This window comes from Vombatus ursinus, unplaced genomic scaffold (genome assembly GCF_900497805.2).
Source record: "Vombatus ursinus unplaced genomic scaffold, bare-nosed wombat genome assembly UNPS02014772.1, whole genome shotgun sequence".
Classification (NCBI taxonomy): Eukaryota; Metazoa; Chordata; class Mammalia; order Diprotodontia; family Vombatidae; genus Vombatus; species Vombatus ursinus.
The window spans coordinates 12,897,060-12,913,463 of NW_020954550.1; positions in this window are offsets into that span (position 1 = coordinate 12,897,060).

Sequence of the window (16,404 nt, forward strand, 5' to 3'; positions counted from 1 at the left end):
GTGTGTGTGTGTGTGTGTGTGTGTGTGTGTGTGTGTGTGTGTGTGTGTGACTTTTTGTTGTTCAGTTGTTGCAGTCATGTCTGACTCTTCGTGACTCCATTTGGGGTTTTCTTGGCAAAGATACTGGAGTGGTTTGTCATTTCTTTATCCAGCTTATTTTATAGATGAGGAAACTGAGGCAAATGGTATTAAGTGACTTGCCCAGGGTCACACAAGTAATAAGTATCTGAGCCAGCATTTGAACTCAGGTCTTCCTGACTCCAGGCCTGGTGCTCTGCCCCATATGTCGAACTATACAGTCACTAAAGACCATTCCAACTTTCAAATTATGGGATTCTGTGAAATTACTTGTTCTACATCACCCAGATAATCCCCTTACCACTATACCTTGCCTGTTCTAGACATTCCATAAACATGTTCCTTGACTGATCAGGTTTTGTTGCTTTTGTTCATTTGTTTGTTTTTATCAGTATTACTGACACCTCACATATTTATTGATACCACTTTCTGGGTATAATCTCACAAAAGAAACCTGGCTCTTCTCAGATTGCTGAAAATTAAAAAGTGGAAGGTACAACCAGCAAACTTACATGTTTCCATAGAAGGTAATTAGAGTGATGGATTGTAATTGTCTGTACGCTGCTTTAATACCAAGAGCTTGAATCAACGTAGAGATAGAAATTATACTCCCATGTCACTCTTTCAGTACTTCTTCACTGCCTTAGTTGTCTTTTTTATGTGTGTGACTCCCCAAGGATGAGGTAAGCAGGTATCCCACCCAACACCTCACCCTGCACTGTCTGCTAAGTGTTTTCTCCCCTGGTAAGCCCAGTCAAGAAGATGCAGTGACTGAAGAGAAGTCATTTTCTGATTACTCTTATGAGAGGTCTACATGCCAATTCAAACAGCATGCAGGAAACTGGTCTGACTACAAAGTATTAAATATGCCTGTCTCATTAGCATTCCCATTTCATATTTGTTTACCCCAAACAATGACAGCAGAATCAATTTGAACCATTTTGTTCTCTAATGAGCAGCAGAATTTTAAAGAGGTTCCATTTCAGTACTTGGTAGTAGCCAGTATGTGATCTCTAATCATAATGGTGGTTTGATTCCAGTTGGCAAGTCAGTAATGAAAGACAGAGCAAAGAGTTAGCACTGCTTTGCCAAAGTAAGCACAATACTTTAAAAAAAAAGTGGATTCCATAGAGAATTATGAGCAAAAGAATTTGATGACTTTCCATGCTCCCCAACCTCATTGTTTATTCCAGTTCTCTCATCCAAGCAATTCAGTAATATTAACAATTTTTAACTCGGGATTTTGACATTCAAATGATAAAAACACCACTTGGTAAAAGGCTAGCACATTTTGAGATTAGTGAGAACACTTTTCTTTGCTGTTAAATAAGCAAACAAAAAAGCCTTAACTTCCCACACACATAAATCAGGACTATGAGATTCACTCTACTGTCTCAGTCTTCAGTTAACCCAGATTGATTTTATTTAACTGTTTAATGATTGATTGACTGAATAACATATGGTCATCATCATCTTTCACCTTCCACAGTTACCTATATCTATGATTTGGAGAAGCAACAAGGAACAAATCAAGGAGAGAAAGTCTGAGAAAGCTTGGGGGATGTTTTTCAGGGAGAAATCTAAAGACCTGGAGCATTTCCAAGATACTAGAGGGAGGTGAGGACCTTTAATTAGACTATGGAATGCCAGGCAGGCTCTTCTCTGAGTATCACAGGAATGTGGAGGAGGATGTGGTAAAACTTGCAAGAAAAAGGTGAAACATCACCTTATTCTTGACCTACTCTTTTGCATGAGAAAGAGGCCAAAAAATACTGAAAGGAATGGAAAGTAGAGACTAAGTTCACCTCAACAGACTTTACCTTTTAAAACATCAATGAAATTTTTAAAAAATAGCTGAGTCCACAAGATTATAGAGGAACCTTCAGAATCAGAGAATTGGAAAAAACCAAAGGGATTCCAGCAACCTTCTAATTCATACCTGGAAAAGACTTCTCCTGACAATGTATTCAACAAATAGCCTTCTAGCTGTTTCTTGAAGATCTCCAATAGGAAGAAATCCATAACCTATTAAGGCTCCTCATTATGTTTTGGGACAAGTTAATCTCCACTAAGTTAGATCCAATCCTACCTAGCAATAGGCAAATCACTGAATAACTTTTCTTCATAATTCTTTCAATTCTGCCCTCCAGCACCAAATAGAACAAAGCTAATTGCTCTTCAACACAGCTTTTATTTTTTTTCAATTTATTTATTTATTTTTAGTTTTCAACATTCACTTCCACAAGATTTTGCGTTACAAATTTTCTCCCTATCCCTCCCTCCCCCCCACCTCTTGATGATGTGCATTCTGATTACCCCTTTCCCCAATCCGCTCAACTTTTCTATCACTCCCCCCTTCTCTTATCCCTTTCCCCTTCTATTTTCTTGTAGGGTAAGATAGATTTCTATACCCAATTGAGTGTGTATTCCCTACTTAAGCCAAATTCGATGACAGTAAAGTTCATTCCCTCCCTCTCACCTCCCCCATCTTCTTCTCCACTATAAAAGTTTTTTCTTGCCTCTTTTATGTGAGATGATTTACCCCATTCTACCTCTCCCTTTCTCCTTCTTCCAGTACATTCCTCTCTTACCCCCTAATTTTCTTTTTTAGATATCATTCCTTCATATTCAACTCATCCTGTGCCCTCTTTGTGTGTGTGTGTGTGTATAAATTCTCTCCAACTATTCTAATAATAAGAAAGGTCTCATGAGTTAAAACCATCATCTTTCCATGTAAGAATGTAAATAGTTCAGTTAAATAAGTCCCTTATGATTCCTCTTTCCTGTTTACCTTTTCATGCTTCTCTCGAGTCTTATATTTGAAAGTCAATTAGCTCTGACTTCTCAAGAATGCATTAAATTCCTCTATGTCATTGAATATCAATTTTTCCCCTTCATTGATTACACTAAGTTTTGCTGGTTAGGTGATTCTTGATTTTAATCCTAGCTCCTTTGACCTCTGGAATATCATATTCCTAGCCCTACAGTTCCTTAATGCAGAAGCTGCTAAATCTTGTGTTATCCTGATTGTATTTCCACAATACTTGAATTGTTTCTTTCTGGCTGCTGCAATATTTTCTCCTTGACCTGGGAACTCTGGAATTTGACTATAATATTCCTAGTTTTCCTTTTGGGATCTCTTTCAGGAGGTGACCATGGATTCTTTCCATTTCTATTTTTATCCTCTGGTTTTAGAATATCGGGGAAATTTTCCTTCATAATTTCTTGAAAGATGATGTCTAAGCTCTTTTTTGGACCATGGCTTTCAGATAGTCCAATAATTTTTAAATTATCTCTCCTGGATCTATTTTCCAGGTCAGTTGTTTTTTCCAATGAAATATCTCACATTGTCTACTATTTTTTCATCTTTTGGTTTTGTTCTATAGTTTCCTGATTTCTCATAGAGTCATTAGCTTCCATTTCCTCCATTCTAATTTTTAAGAAATTATTTTCCTCAGTGAGCTTTTGGACCTCCTTTTCCATCTGGTCAATTCTGCTTTTTAAGGCATTCTTCTCTTCATTGGCTTTTTGGACCTGTTTTGCCATTTTGTCTAGTCTATTTTTTTGTTTGTTTATTTTTTTTTTTTTTTTAGGCAATTGGGGTTAAGTGACTTGCCCAAGGTCACACAGCTCATAAGTGTCAAGTGTTTGGTTTGAGGTCGGATTTGAACTCAGGTCCTCCTGACTCCAGGGCCAGTGCTCTATCCACTGCACCACCTAGCTGCCCCCTAGTCTATTTTTAAGGTGTTATTTTCTTCAGTATTTTTTTGGTCTCCTTTAGCAAGCTGTTGACTCATTTTTTATGATTTTCTTGCATTACTCTCATTTCTCTTCCCAATTTTTCCTCTATTTATTTTACTTGATTTTCAAAATCCTTTTTGAGCTCTTCCATGGCCTGAGACTAATTCATATTTTTCTTGGAGGCTTTGGATGTAGGAGCTTTGACTTTGTTGTCTTCTGATTGTATGGTTTGATCTTCCTTGTCACCAAAGTAAAATACTATAGTCTGACTTTTTTCCACTATTTGCTCATCTTCCCAGCCAATTATTGGACTTTTAACTCTTTGTTAAGGTAGGTGCTCCTTCCAGTGTGAAAGCTGCACTGTCCCAAGCTTTAGGGGTTTTGTGTAGCTATTTTCAGAGACACTTCTAGGACCTGTAAGTTTTCAATTCTTCCAAGGTGGTATGATCTAAGGAGAGGTGTTCACTCTTCTCCTGGCCTGGACTCTGGTCTGTGAGTAACCACCAGTACTTTTTTCCATCCAGGAACTATGAAGAGGGTTCCCTTTCCACTGGTACCATAAGCTCTGCTATGCCAGTGCTCCTCCTCACCCCAGGACTGCAACCCAAATCCAAGTAGGAGCAAAGTAACAGAATCCTGCCTCAGTGCCAGCAAAGAGATCCCTGAAATCTCCTTCTAATCATCTGTTCCATCCTCTTACCTTCTTTGGGCTGAGAGCTCTGGAAGCAGCTGCTGCTGTTGTGGTCACTACTCCGGGGCTACACTGGGGCCAGGGCTGGAACACACTCCTCTCTCATCCAGGTCTAATAGACTTTTCCCACTGACCTTCTAAGTTGTCTTTGGTGTTTGGGGGTTGAGAAGTCTGGAAACTGCCACAGCTGCCCTGTGATTCTGGCCCCTGAGGCCTGCTCCAGGTTTGCTGGGGCCTGTCTTTGCCTACATGGCCCACACTGCACTGTGCTCCTCTCCCAGTCTAGCACAACAGACCTTTCCCATTGACCACTCAGGTTGTCTTAGGCTGGAAATTTGTTTCATTCTGTCTTTTTGTGGGTTCTACATTTTTAAAGGCATTTGGAGGGGTTTAGGGGAGAGCTCAAGTGAGTCCTTGCTTTTATTACACCATCTTCCAACACAACTTTTCAAATGCTGTTCACAGAGCTTTCAAAAGCAATGAAGAATTGAAGATAGAATTGTCATTTTTATTATATTGGTTCTATCCTACAAATAAACAGTTAATATTCCTCCAATTATTTAGGTCCCTCTATTTCTGCAAAGAGTATTTTATAGTTGGATTCATATAGGCTCTAGGTGAATCTTGAAAGAAACACTCCCAAATATTTTATATATTCTGCAGTTATTTTAAATGTAATTTCTCTTTCTATCTCTTCCTGGTGGACTTTGTTGGTAACACACCAATGATTTATGCAAATTTATTTTATATTCTATAACTTTGATGAAATATCAATTGTTTCAAATAAGTTTTAGTTGACTCCATGGGTATCTCTAAGTACACCACCATAGCATTCTTTACCTATGATTATTCCCTTAATTTCTTTTTTCTTATCTTATTTCTACAACTAGGTTTTTTTAGTACTGTTACTCTATGAGTTCTTGATCCTTTCCTTTTGAGTGAAGGTAGCTAAAGATTTGAAAATATATAAGATTCTCACTAAAAAATTTCATGTCCTAGCTAGGTTGATAGGAAATACTTTGGACAGATTAAGACCTTGAAGAGCATTACCATGACTCACAGTCACTCTTTTATAACATCTGGATGCCTTTGTTTGGCCATACGTGAATTTGGGACCATGAAGTGCTCTGTGGCTTAAATAATTCACTCTGCTTTCCTTTTCCCCAAGGTAACTTTGGATAATATATTACTTGTCTTCTCTCTATCTCTTGGGACTGTGGAGAGGATTCACATGCATTTCCACTTATTTTTCACCAAGAAACAATGAGAATGTGGCAGAGTTTTTGTTGCTTTTGTTTTGTTCTACAACTTGAAAGCAAAGTGGCTTTGATATGGAAGCTGGGAGAATGAAGAGAGGTGTTCAAGGCCACATTTTAGCCTGAAATTGCAGTTTTAGTAATAGCAGCCCAGGTACTCAACTTTGTGATGGAGTCATTTGTCCTTTCTAGCTGAAAATCATAGAGCTGTAGAAGCCTGCACACCTGCCTCCATTTTCTCTTTATATTCTCTTCAAGAGCCTCAATCACTCAGTTTACACTCCAGGACCCAAAGAAGGGTATAAGAGGCTGCCAAGTGCAGACCTATGCTCATGCATTTCTACAGAAACCCACTTTTCATTTCAGCATGGGTCACTCAGTCAACAAAATTGATTTGAGTGACTACTATAAGCTGGCTCCACTTGAGCTTCAAGTAATAATAAGAAACATGATAGCAGTGGACCCAAGTCATCAGCTAAATGAAGTCTGGAAAAGAAGGCTGCTAGAAGACCCATAGTTCTTCCCACTGGCAAAAAACAAAGTGACCTCCTCTTCCTCCAACTGCTGCTGCTGCAACAAAAGCACAGGCAGCCCCTCCCCAGCCCTATCACCTGGAGAACTACAGCAAACGTATAGCCTAGGACATCACATAAGATCAGGTTGAGAATGTTCTACTCTTCTGCCCTCAGTGACAGAGCTCTTCCCAGCCACTGATAATCTATTTAGACTCATGTCCCAATGTTTAGCAAATTCCCACCACTTTTTGTTCTCACCATCCCTATAATAGTGAATTTTGGACTTCAAAGCTCACTTTCTAAGTGCTGCCTTTATTCTCATCTTCATCCAACTCAATACTACCTACACTCTCTTATTCAGTAACAATAATAATAATAAATAATAATAATACAGAACTTGTTATGTGCAAGGTACTGTGCTAAGTGCTTCACAAATATTATTTCAAATGATTCTCATATCAACCCTGTGAGGTAGGTGCTGTTATTATTTCCATTTCAAAGTTGAGGAAATTGAGGAAATAAGAAGGTAAGTGACTTGCCCAAGCTCATACAGTTAAGCAGTATCTAAGTCCAGATTTGAACTCAGGTCTTCCAGATTCCAGACCCAATGCTCTATCCACTATACACCTAGCTAACCTTGATGATCTCTCCTCCTCTGATGTTCACTTTATCCAAATATACCACCCAATCTAAATTCTGCTGGCTGTTATCTACTAACTCCCAGAATATTCTTCTCGCTTTCATCATTATCATTATCATCATCAATCATCACCATCTTCATTATAAGAGCATTTGTATAGTACATTAAAATTTGTGAAGCATTTTATCAGCATTATTTCATTTTATCCTCACAACAACCCTGTGAGGTAGGTGCTATTATTATTCCCATCTTACAGTTGAGGAAACTGAGGCACACAGAGGTAAAGTGACCTTGCTAGGGTCACATAGCTAATGAGTACCTGAGGTTGAATTTGAACTCATATCTTACTGACTCCAGGAGCAGAACTCAATCCATGGTGTCACCTAGCTGCCTCAATGAGTTCACTTCTTAGTTCATAGTTTCTCTCTACAAGCCAGCTCCTGTCCTAACACTAAGGGGCTTAAGCATACATGCTGATGCTTTCTGAAACACCTTAGTCTGCCCATTCCTCAAACTGTTCAGTTCTCACTACCTCCTCCTCCATTCCAACTTAATTACATACCAAAGTAGCAATGCATAGTTATTTTCATGACCTACAAGTGCTCCACTTCCATGATCAAGTACTCTGAAATTAATTTATCCAATCACAATCTCATCATCTCATCTCTCCCTGTGCCTTACTCCTCCTAAATTTACTCTTTGTCCTCACCTTGATCTGTAATTCCTTTTCATCTCAATCCTTTGCCAGTCAAGACCTCTATTCTGGCTACATTCTCCTCTTTTCGCAATTTTGACCCCTATATGAATCAACTCACCTCTATACTAACTCCCCTTTACTCTTGAATCCCGAGTTACAGTGCTCTACAGCCACTTACAAGTTAACAAACTTCAACTCTCCATTATTCATCCATTCCTACTCAAACACTGCTAAACAGAACTGGAGGAAGTCTCAACTACACTGGAATGTTATCTAATCTCAGCTGGATCCTAACTGCAGCAAGGCAATTTTTTTACTCCTCCCTAATTGAGTTTCTATCCCACTCTTCACAACGGCTATTTGAAACATTTCATTCTTTTCAAAAAACACCATAGAACACCCACTCTCTCAGATCCTTCCCTTATACTTTACTGAAAAAAAATCAAGGCCATATCTCAAGAGGTTCCTCTTCTCATCTCATCACTACTTGATATTACTCCCTCACTTTTATCTCCTTTACTCCAGTCTCTGATGAAGTGGCTCTTCTCTTTGACTACAATGTACAGGTATCCTTAATCTCTTGCACCCTTCCATCTTTTACAAAGCATTGCCTGTTCTATCATCCTCTCTCTAATCTTCCTTCTGTTCCTAGCTGCAGATTCATTTCTTGCTGTCTACAAAAGTCCCAAGTCTCCTCCAACCCTATTAATTACCTTGAAGATAAATAAAAAATCTTCAGTTTTTGTAATTAAAAGCTCTTCACAAAGAGATCCCTTCTTAATTTTGCATTTTTATTTCATTTTCTTCTGTTTTTACACAATAATCCCTTCCACATACTCTATGGTCCAACCAAACAAGTCTTCTGAGTGTTTCTCATACATGACACTCCAGTGCCTGGTCTTTGTGCTTTTGCAAAGGTGCCCCTTTCCACTCCAACCATGGCTACAATGTAGTCTCTCCTCACCTCTTCCTACTAGAATTATTAGTTTGCTATCCAGATTCATTTCTATATGAGACCTTTCCTGTTCCCCCAACTGCTAGTACCTCTCCTCCTAGAAACTATCTCAACCCCAGTTTTCATTTGCTCTATATTTACATGTTCATCTTTCTTTACTAAAGGCAAGTTCCTTGTTCCTTGAGGGCAAAGGTTCTTTCAGTTTTATCTTTGTATCTCCAGTGCCTAGCGCATGCTTATCATATAGTGAGTGCTTAATAAAGTTTTGATTAATTGGTGGAATCATTCTTCATTGTATTGTTTTGTCTATGTGGTAGATCTTCATACAATTCCATAACATTTTATCAGGGTGAAATTAGGTAGAAATGAATATCAAGATTAGCCACGAATGGGACAAAAATAGGCAAGGTACATACTGGGGTATATGTATGGAAGAAGAATCACACAGTCTGACCTTCTTTGCTGTGGTAAGGAAACTAAAATCTCAAGTCTGCTCATAATCTCTTTAGATGAATAATCATCTGCTCAAAGAGGCACTTCCTTTCCCCCCATCATCTCTGAACCTGAAACTGAATGTAAGCCCTCCAACTCCAAATAATCTCAACATCCCCAAGGCTTAGGGCCCTGCTTACAGCTGTGATTATGAGTCACAAGATACATATTGTGATACTATATGCCAAGTCACAGAGTAAATCAAGAGAATAACTAGGTCTTGAGCTCAGCTTTCCTGATTTCCAGCTTCAGATGTTAATGAACAGATTTCACAGCCTTTCTTCTACATACATAAAATGTTTCCTATGGTAAGATGTCCTCTTTAAAGGCTTCTTGTCTCACTCCTTGGAAGAATATTACGAATGGCCTTCAGTCTTTATGTTTCTGCAGTGATGGTGAACAAATAGTATAAAAAAAAGGGGGGGGGCCAAAGGGAGATAAAAGCACAGATTTTTTGACCAGTTAGGAATATTGACTTAATGCTTGGTCATCTAAATGATGACTTTGTTCAAGGATCAATGAGTGATCATAATGCAAGGAGAATTAAATTGCATCAACAATCATATTCTTGCTAAGAATGATACCAGAAGATGAAAAGAATTTGCAGCTAATCTGAAGAAAGTTTCACAGGTTCTTCTCAGAAACACAAATAATAGGGGCAGCTAGGTGGCGAAGTGGTCAGTGCACCAGTCCTGAAGTGAGAACCTGAGTTCAAATCTGGCCTCAGACACATAACACTTACTAACAGTGTGACTCTGGACAAGTCACTTAACCTCAAAAAAAAATACAAATACTAGTTTTATTGTGTATCCAAAGCCATCAACAACAATAATAGCAGCAGCAACACCAACAACAACAGTCATTGCATGGAACATTTTGTCATATTGTATTGCAGTGCTCAGGATAAAGTATTTGGAGAAAAAAAGGACTGGACATGTTATTGAATTAAAATGGGAAGCTCCCGGATGAGAAAATCTTTTTGACCAATATAGACCGACAACTTCTTTGCAACTTATATTCATAGTTTCCTAGAGCACTTGCACAGGCTCACACAGTCAATTTGTGTCAGGGACAGCATTCTCTTTTTGCCTCTCTAAACTTTGAGCTCAGCTCTCTAGCCATTATTCTCACCAACTGTTAAGAAATATCATGAAAAGAATTAAAGTTTAAGCACCAGTATCTGTTGCAGAGTATGTGGAAGTAGGGAAAATCTACAAAGAACTTGAGTAAGATCCTCCAAATTAAATCAACATAAACTTGGTGATTAAATTGAAAAGATGGACATATGGGATGATAGAAAAATGTTAGAAAATGTGGTTCAAGGGTAACGAACAAAAGAGGTCAATGATTTTGACACTGCACAGAAGCCTCATTCTTTCATATTATTTATGATTTCTTTTAGAAAAACCTCATGAAGTATTTGATATGGCCAGTTCAAAATAATACTCCTAGATGGAAGTGATTATATTTTAATAGAGAAGAAATGACTAATTACTAATATGGGAATCACTTCTGAATCAGATATTTTAATACATTTAGACCACTGACTAATTACAACAAAAATCAAAATTAGTAACAACCTAGAAGAAATAAAAAGAGATGATATGATATGCTGATCTATTTAAATTAGCTATCAATTCTCAAAAGTGGGAAATGGATAAAATAGCAGACATTGACACAGACTCTCAGCTCTAAAAGTTTTTAACCAGTATAAATCATTTGTCACAACAAAGACAATTAAACTACTTTGGCCCGAAAACACTTGTTTTCCCAGCATGTTAGGATATATGGAACCAAAGGGAAACATAAATGTAAACATCAATTTTGAATATCAATTCTATGGCCCAACCTTGTGGAGGAACATGGCAGAATATTATGAGCAATACCTCCTCATAAAATAGAAACAATGGGGAGAAGAGAAGTTTGCAGAAAACATTTCAAGATACCCAAATAATCAAAGTAATTCCAAAGGCATTTAAGGATAAAACTATATAGACAATAACAAATAAACAAGAAGTGAAGATGATCTGTCAAGTTTTTTATAAGAATTGTTTTCAATATCAATGGGAGAGGAATCATGTATGTGGACTTCAAATCCCAGTCCCAGATATATTGTGTGAAAAAGTAGAAATGATATTGAAGGAAACAAAAAATAGGAAGAGTAACTAGGCTAGACCAAGGATACACAAAAATAATCCATACTGGAAGAAACACAATTTCAAGGGTATTACTAGATTGTTTGACAGATATATACAAGAAAAGAGAATACCAAGGTATTTGATTATTATCAGAAAAGGACATTTGAGAAAAAATCAATAACTACTGACTCACATGCCTACTTTCCCATCTATATCTACAGATACAGAGTTTCTCATATATAACCACATTTCCTATATAGTCTATAAACATAGAATTTCCCATCCTATTCATCTAAAGAGATTATGAGCACAATCTACATATGAATCAAGGATGTCCTAGAATAATCAAAGAACTACAAAGAATTCGAGAAGATCCTCCAAATTAAATCAACATAAATTTGGTGATTAAATTGAAAAGATTCATATATGGGATGATAAAAACATATGTTGGAAAATGTGGTTCAAGGGTAAGGTACAAAAGAGACCAGTGATTTTGATACTGCACATGAAATAACAGACATTGACACAGATTGTTGGCTGTAAAAGTTTTTAACCAGCATAAATCATTTGCCACAACAAAGACAATTAAACTACTTTGGCCAGAAAACACTTACTTTTCCACCATGTTAGGACATATGGAACCAAAGGGAAACACAAATATGTTGGTTGGGGAACCACTAGGGAAAATAGATGACTGAAGGAGTCCTACTAAATTCCTTTTATGACACAAATATGGTGCTTAACTAGGAAGAGCCAAAATACACAAAGAAAACTGTAAACCAGTTTACCTAATGAATCTTAATGCAAAAATTTTAAACAAAGGAGATTACAGCAATATATCACTAGAATCATACACTTTGACCAGGTGGGATTTATACCAGGAATGCAGGGCTGGTTCAGTATTAGGGAAACTATCAGCATAATTGACCATATCAATAATAAAACAAGCAGAAATATTTGATTATCTCAATAGATGCAGAAAAAGCTTTTGAAAAATACAGTAATCATTCATTTAAAAACACTAAAGAGTTTAGGAATAAATAGAGTTTAGGACCTAGATAAAGTTTAGAGGACAGAATAGGCAAATATTAACCAATGATATTTTATCACAATATTTCACTCATTAGAGCAAAAATTCTACCTTCCAACCAGGTTCTCTTCCAACAATGTATCTTCCAGGCATGTGTCAAAATCGCACAAAATTCCTTGAAAAATATGACAGAGACAACTTTGTTGGAGGACACTGATTATGAATATCAATCAAGGAATAAAAGTGAGAGTGGTGTGCTTACCAAAAGCATTTACTAATGACATGGAGGAAGTTTAAAATTTCTTTGAAGCACAGATGTCCTAAAAATGATAAGACACTCCAAATTTTCCTATTTGGGAACGTCATTGTAATGTTACCATCAAGCCCTAAAATACTGAAAAGCATCCTAAATAATCATTCAAGGGTATGAAGTCTAATGAACCACACAGTAAAAACCAAATAGGGGAAGTATTATTCAGATATGTGTAGTTGGATAGGCATCCAATAGAGCGGTTTCATTATTTATGTTGGAGAGATAGTACAAATGTCCAATAAGCTCTTCCCAACCTTCTCTCTTTCAACTCTGGACACTATTTTTAGCAAACTTCTTCCCAAAAACAAAGGCTTGTTTTTTTGACAATCATATTCAACTAGTGTTGCTCAGTGGCAACAAGTCATGGAATATCATATCTCCAAAGAATTAAAATTGAGGGTCACACAAAGGACAATCGCAGGGTGTATATAAGCAAACTGCAACATGATACAAACATGGAAATGAAGAGAAGTGATATAAATGATTTTATCAGAAAGATATGTCACCAGAGGGGAGAATGGACCAGTCTAGGTCCATATCTCTAACAAAAGCAAAGGATAACTGATGGGAAGTCAACATACTTTTTTGGTAACTACAAGATGTTAAAAGATCTAGACAAGATGTCAGTCACCAAACACTAGTCAAGATCCTTCTAAATGCTATTGATAGTAAGGAAGCAATATAAGAGAGAATGTGGTCATAAAAACCCAGGGTTATAAGATGGGTTCAGGGGAAATGCATCATTCTTGCCATCTTCTTGCCTTCTACCCTAAAGCCTACAACCTCTGAGGTGGACCTCCAGAGACTTCTTTCTTTCTGTCACTTATTATTTTCAGTTCCCCTTTCTCCTACCAGATTATGTTCAGGACAAAATGAAATCCATTATGAAAAAAACTTTGTTATTGTAAGACTCCGTTATCTATTATTGCTATTATCCAAATGTGATAAGAGCAGTTCCCTTTTATGTAGACTGAACTAGTCCTTTGAGGGGAGAAAGATATATCATTTGGCTTCCATGCTGTCTTAGAAGAGCTAAGCCACTTAGATTTGTAATTCCTATTCTTGGTCTGTTTTGACTTAATTGCTTGAGCCCCATATATCCAGCCAGCCCCAGATGGTGGGCCATGCTTCCTTTTGGTCATCTTCCTACTATCCATGTTTTCACCATGTACACCTAAACCCTTCCCCCTTTCTACCTCTTATTCTGGATATGGCAAACAAATAAATATTCCTTTCTTCTGGAAAAAAAGCACTTTAGTTACCTGCTCTATGGCTTTTCATACTATCCCTGTGATTTCCCACACCAAAACATCTTTCTCTGTCCATCACTCCCCTATATAGCTTGCCTCTCTATTAGAATGTAAGTTCCATGAGGGCAAGGACTCTCTATTTTGCATTTACATCCCCAACACTTAATACAGTGCCTTGCACATAGTAAGTGCTTTAAAATGGTTCAATTTTTAAAACTTAATTAATTTAGAGATGGAAAACCTCCTATAAAAGAATTATAAGAGGATATGGACAAGATTCATATAAGATTGGCAGGTGTGGAGGTTAAGTTCAAATCCTTGAGGTCATAAAACTATCAAAAGGTCAAAATATCAAAGAAGATTTTTGTTCGTTTGGATTCTTGAGAGAATGATGAACACTGAGCCAAACTGCAAAGTGCATAAAGATCTTTAGTTCCCAGCCCCTCTCCCACAAAACCTCTTCCTTTTTTCCTGCCACATATTATTTTCAATTTTCCTTTTCCCTAGCAGTCTAAAGACAGAACAAAGTGAGATCTATTATGGAAAAATCTTTGTGTAAAACTCCATTATCTATTATTGCTACTATCCTCAAATATTATCAGATAGTATTGTATAGGAGATTGAGAGCTTCTCTCAGAATCAACAAGATCTGGATTCAAGTCTCACTTCTGACATACAGTGAGTGACTGTGTGACTCTATGTAAGGCACTTGCTCAAGGTCACATAAGTCATGAGTGACAGAGGCAATATTTGCACACAGGTTCCCTGACTTGAAATATAGTGTTCTGCTCTCTCCATTTTACCACCATACCTTACTGGATTTTGAACCACACTGTTGGAGGATATAGTTGCTTTGACAAGATCATGGATTCTTTAGATACGTGGAATCAGTACATGCATTAAAGTAGTCAGTTGCCTTTGTAGTGTGGGGAGGTGGCCCTGAGTTCTGTAAGGCCCTTAAAGGGCAGGCTCCATCAGGTCCTATAATGCTAGAAAGACTTGTAAGCACCCAAATAAGGCCAGCAATAAAAGACCTATATTATTCTCAGGCCAACCTAATTATATACATAGATGTTCATCACCAGAAGGTTGTCCACAAAGCATTTTTTTTTCATCTACAGTCATTCATGAAGACTCTCAGAAGGCAAAAAGTGGTTGTGACTGGTGTAGATAATATCCCCACAGTGACCAAATCATAGCTCCTTGAAGTAGTAAATATGTTTCTTTTATCACATTTTGAGGGATGCTCATATAATGATTATCTACATTATCTTTGTGACCATTTTCTAGGGCTTCCATAAAGTAAATAAATGGAAAGAATAACAGATGAAGAGTCAGGAGCCTTAAGAAGGAGATACTGGACTCTAATCCTGATTGTGCCTTTTCCTTGTTTTGTTAACCTTAAGTAAATCCTTTTCTCTCTCTGGGCCTCGGCTTTCTTGCTTTTAAAACAAGAAGGTTGGAGAAGATGCTTTATAAAGGCTTCACCAATTCTAACATTCCATGATTCTATAAAATTGAGTGGAGGAACAAAGACATTTTGTTTAATTTCTTATACAATTATCTTTCTTGTTCTGCATTGAACATTGAAATATTTGTGTTAATTGATGACTGTTGAGTCCAAAATTTTTAAAATAATAATAATAAAGGAATAAGTATAATAATGGTCAAACCTTACAATGACTAAGTAGAGCTTTAAAGGACCTTCAAGATCTTCTATCCAACCCCTTTAATTTTGCAGAGGAAGAAAGTGACCAGCTAGTAACTGAGCAAAATCTAATTGGATTCTCCTGTTTGTTTCAGTAGATGACCATCACTTCTCCCTGAAATGAATATTCATATTCATTGTAACATGAAAAAATTTTGAGATCAGTCATTTTGGCCATTAGTCCATAGTAAATATGTGGCCAGGAGGATGGTTGTTATCACCCATGACATTCACATCAATACCCAAATCCTTTAGACATAATCTCTGCTAAATTTCTATTCGGAAAGAGTTTGAGAGATGCCTACCTGCCACTTCCTCAGAAAATGGCTGCAAATAATCCATTACATTCTAAACTCTAATCCAGCCTAGGTTTGTTTTTGTTTTGTTTATTTTTTCCCCTTCCATATCATAAAAACCATCCTTCTAGTATGCAGCACAGTCTGAGTCCCTTTGATTATCCAATCTGTCGCTTTCTGAGGAAAAGGAGCAAAGCAGCCGGCTAAGTTTTGTCATTAGCTTCTCATTGCTCATTGTAATGTTTCAAAGGGAAGCTGTTTCTTTTTGATGTAACATGATATTGCTATTAACTCGGAGCAATCCCCATAATTATTGTGCTAGCCAGAAAGTGAATTACTATAGGAATCTTGGCCTTTAAAGAAAGTTGCGCAAATAATTCATATCCTCTCATGTCACTCCTTTATTTGTCCTAAAAATTTAAATTTATCAAGTTACACCTTATGCTTATTTCATTATAATATTGTCATCCAAACCTAGAGGTGGTAGTAGTAAAAAAAAAAAAAAAAAAGATGTGGTCTGCCAAAAAAAGAGTAGACAGGGTGGCTAGGTAGCACAGTGGATAGAAAACCAGCCCTGGAGTCAGGAGGACCTGAGTTCAAATCT